We start from the raw sequence: 4,641 nt of genomic DNA, 5'->3' as shown, positions 1-4,641 counted from the left end.
TAAAACCATAAACAATTTCAAAAGGAGAGAATAGAGTAGCAGAATGCTTAGCGTGATTATTTGCGAACTCTACGTGTGGTAAACATTCTTCCCATGACTTGAGATTGATTTTCACTAAGGTCCTGAGGAGTGTAGATAGCGTCTTGTTCACCACTTCGGTTTGACCATCTGTTTGCGGATGACATGTGGATGAGAATGATAGCTTGGTTCCGAGTTTAGCCCATAGCGTTCTCCAGAAGTGTCCTAGAAACTTAGTATCTCGGTCTGAAACGATTACTTGAGGTATTCCATGCAGACGTACTACTTCCCTGAAAAACAAGTTAGCTACAATAACAGCATCATCCGTCTTGTGACTGGCAATGAAGTGAGCCATTTTGCTAAACCTGTCAACCACAACGAAAATTGAATCTCTACCATTTCTGGTTCGAGGTAAGCCAAGAACAAAATCCATAGAAATATGAGTCCAAGGTTGAGAAGGGATAGGGAGAGGAGTGTACAAGCCGTTGGGCTGTACTTTACCCTTGGCCATTTTGCAGATATGGCACCTAGAACAGACTTTCTCAACGTCTTTCTTCATTTGAGGCCAATAGAAGTGTTCTTGCAGTCCAAGTAGAGTCTTTGACACTCCGAAATGTCCAGCTAGTCCACCTCCGTGAGCTTCTCTAATCAACAGTTCCCTTATGGATCCTCTTGGTATGCACAATCGATCCTTATAAAATAGATATCCATCCTGCCTATAGTAGTTTTCAAAAGCAAACTTATGGCATTTGCCATAGCTCTCAGCAAAATCGATGTCAGTCTCATGATCAGTATGAATAACGAACTCCTTTGGCCACAGGTAATGCTGCCACGTTTGAAGAGCCCGAACCAAGGCGTACAGCTCCTTGTCATATGTAGGATAGTTTAGCGTCGATCCTCCTAGCTTCTCACTGAAGTAAGCTACTGGCTTCCTATCCTGCATCAAAACGGCACCTATACCCACTCCAGAGGCATCACATTCAATCTCAAAAGTTTTCATAAGATCAGGAAGTAAGAGAATAAGGGCAGTGATAAGCTTCTCTTTTAAGGCTGAAAACGCCTTCTCTTGTGCTTCCTCCCATCTGAATTCTACATCCTTTTTGATAACTTATGTAAGTGGCGCTGCAATAGTACTGAAGTCTTGGACAAATCGCCTGTAGAATCCTGCTAGTCCATGAAAGCTCCTGACTTCTGCCACGTTTTTGGGTGTTGGCCACTCCTTAATAGCCTTGACCTTCTCATCGTCCACTCTAACTCCTTCTGCACTGACAACAAAGCCTAGAAAGACAACCTCAGTAGTACAGAACAAACATTTAGAAAAATTAGCAAAGAGGGATTGAGAACAAAGAACATTTAGAACTTGGCGGATGTGTTCTAAGTGTTCTTCTAGACCTTTGCTGTAGATGAGGATGTCGTCGAAGTACACAACCACGAAGACGCCAATGAAAGGTCTGAGAGCATGATTCATTAAACGCATGAAGGTGCTAGGAGCATTGGTGAGACCAAACGGCATGACTAGCCATTCGTAGAGCCCTTGCTTGGTCTTGAAAGCTGTTTTCCATTCATCTCCTTCCTTCATTCTGATCTGATGATACCCACTCTTCAAATCGATCTTTGAGAAGACTGTTGACCCACATAGCTCGTCCAGCATGTCATCTAATCTCGGGATCGGATGTCTGTACTTCACTGTGATATTGTTAATAGCTCTGCAGTCAACACACATCCTCCATGAACCATCTTTCTTTGGTACGAGCAAGACTGGTACTGCGCATGGACTGAGGCTCTCTCTGATGTGTCCCTTGTTCATCAACTCTTCTACTTGCTTCTGCAGCTCTTTAGTCTCTACAGGATTGGTTCTGTGAGCTGGTCTGTTCGGTAGAGCTGAGCCTGGTACCAAATCGATCTGATGCTCTATCCCACGTATTGGAGGCAAGCCTGGAGGTATCTCTTCTGGAAATACATCCTTGTACTCCTCTATAATCTCTATCATCTCGCGTGGAAGCTCTTCTGCTGGCTTGGTACTAGCGAGTGTCTCTTTGTAGACAAACATGAATGTGGTCATCTCTGGGTCAAATAGCTTATTGAACTCGCTGTGATTGATGTACAGGCTGTGAGACACTTTCTCTGTATCCTTGCGGTTCATGTGAAGCTGATCCTTGTAGATCTCGCTGGGAGTAAGTGGTAGAAGAGTGACCTTGCGTCCTTTGAACTCAAATGACTGCCTGTTGGTGTAGCCATCATGAAACACTCTTCTGTCAAACTGCCATGGTCTTCCCAAAAGAATATGACTGGACTTCATCGGAATCACATCACAAAGCAGCTCATCTTCATACTTCCCAATTGTGAGTTTCACTACCACTTGCTGCGAAACTGTTAAAGCTCCTTTGTTATTCAACCACTGTAGCTGATAAGGTCTTGGATGTGAAGTGGTCTTGAGATTAAGCTTTTGTACCATCTCTTCACTAGCAGCATTAGTACAGCTACCACCATCAACGATCAAGGTGCAGACCTTGTCTTGAACCATACACCGGGTGTGGAAGAGATTCTCACGCTGCCCTCTATCATCTGGATGAGTCTGAACACTTAAAGCTTTGCATGCTACTAACATCTCTCCCATGACTGCTGGTTCACCTTCTTCACCTAAATCAGACTCTGGTCCACTCTCTGAACTGTCTACAAGCACAATCTCTCCTCCTTCTTGAAGAAGAAACATCTTCTTGTTAGGACAATCTCTGGAATAATGCCCCATCCCTTGGCATTTGAAACACCTGATATGACTTGTAGAGGTGCTACTCTTGGGCTTGAAATCGATCTTAACTTCCTCTTTGATTGTGGCTGTCGCGGGTTTGCTGTCCTTGGTGAAAGCGGGTTTACTGAACTCTCTTGGCTTGGGAATGTTAGGCGTAAACGTTGACCTCACTCCCTTTCTCTTGATCTGTGATTCAATTAGCTCTGCCTTATGTACCATTTCTTGCACATCTTCATAGTTCTGCAGCTCTATCTTGTCTTGAATCTCTCTGTTCAAACCTCCAAGAAACCTAGACGTAACCATGTCTTCACTTTCTCTCAGATCAGCCCTGATCATAAGCGTTTCCAGCTCCTGATAGTAGTCTCTTACAGACTTAGTGCCTTGAGTGAGACGCCTCAGCTTGTTAAGAATCTCTCTCTGGTAGTGTGTAGGCACAAACTTCTTTCTCATCTGCGTGACTAACTGTTCCCATGTAGTGATAGCAGGCTCTCTCAGTCGATGTCTAGTGAGTCCCAACTGCTCCCACCACAACAAAGCATAGCCATTGAATTCAGATATGGCTATCTTCACCTTGTTCAACTCATAGGTACCTTGAACTTGAAAGTTCGACTCCATCTTCCTTTCCCAGTCTAGATAAGTCTCTGGATCATTGGTACCATGGAACGAAGGATACTGAATCTTGAGATGATTCAGCTGCTGCCTCAAAGGATCATAATCCCTGCCGTGATCTCTATTTCTGTTTCTACTCATTGTCTCTTGGCTATGATCTGAGGCTTCCTCTTCTTCTGAATACTCCCTATCTGTATCAAAGTATATTCGATGCCCAGCTACTTGTTCAGCTCGTCGTGGGCGTGTAGGATCTCTACCAGTTCTTCGATGCTCTCTTTCTGTGCTTTGAGTGTTTCTTCTCTGATTGAAACAAGTCTCTCTTCCCCCAGTAGGTGACTTAGCTGTTCTGATCCGTGCATGTTTGGAAGAAGCTCCCACGTGTGCCTTTCCTTTAGCTAAGAGGAGAGCCTCATTAGGACTAGGCGGTTCTGAAGAACTCTGATCTGAAGCGCTAGTTGCTTGAGCTATATCTTTGATCTGCTTCTCAAACTTGTTACTGAGCTGCTCCATCTGTTGCTGGAACTGAGTAGACATTGTCTTGTTTGCTTCTGTTATTTGCTTAGCCATGGCTTGGTTTAAAGCTTCCATAGCTTCTGGAGAAAGCTCCATTGTACCTGCAAAATAAAGAAGAAAACTCGAAGTAAAACATTCATTGAGTGAAAGAATAAAATAAACTCTAAGACTCGTAATCTAGACACAAACGAACAACAAAAAAAACAAATCCTAAAACTAAACAAGACTCACAACGAAAGCTAAAACAGCAGAGACTAACACAACAAAGAATTAAACAAATGAACAAAATCAAAACAACATAAAATGAGATTAGGGTTTAGAATCGCTCAGCCTTTGGCACATAGTTGGCTCTGATACCACATAATACGAACTCCCTAGGATGAAACTCTGATGGAGGCTGATGACAGGTAAGAGGCGACGTGGATTGATGGTGATAATGCACAAGTGGATTGCAAGTGACGGCAAGTGATGTTCGAGAGAGAAGAGCAATGATTCGATGGTGAGAAGTATTAGATGGTTATATGGATTTTAAAATAAAGTGAAGAGTTTCTTAATCACAAAGTGTTTAGAAACTCGGAATCATGAACGCATTCACGAGTTCGGATTGAGAGAAGAAAGATTCAACAATACTTATTACATAAAACTTCTTCGCTACCAAACAAGGAGGCGTCGCTTTTGGGTTTTATAATCAACCCTAAGGCTCGACACTCCAAACAACAGGAAGTTCAAAATAAAACAACAAGGCGTGTAAA

This window comes from Camelina sativa, chromosome 4, assembly GCF_030686135.1.
Source record: "Camelina sativa cultivar CO46 ecotype springtype chromosome 4, ASM3068613v1".
Taxonomy (NCBI): domain Eukaryota; kingdom Viridiplantae; phylum Streptophyta; class Magnoliopsida; order Brassicales; family Brassicaceae; genus Camelina; species Camelina sativa.
This window is presented reverse-complemented; position numbering follows the sequence as displayed.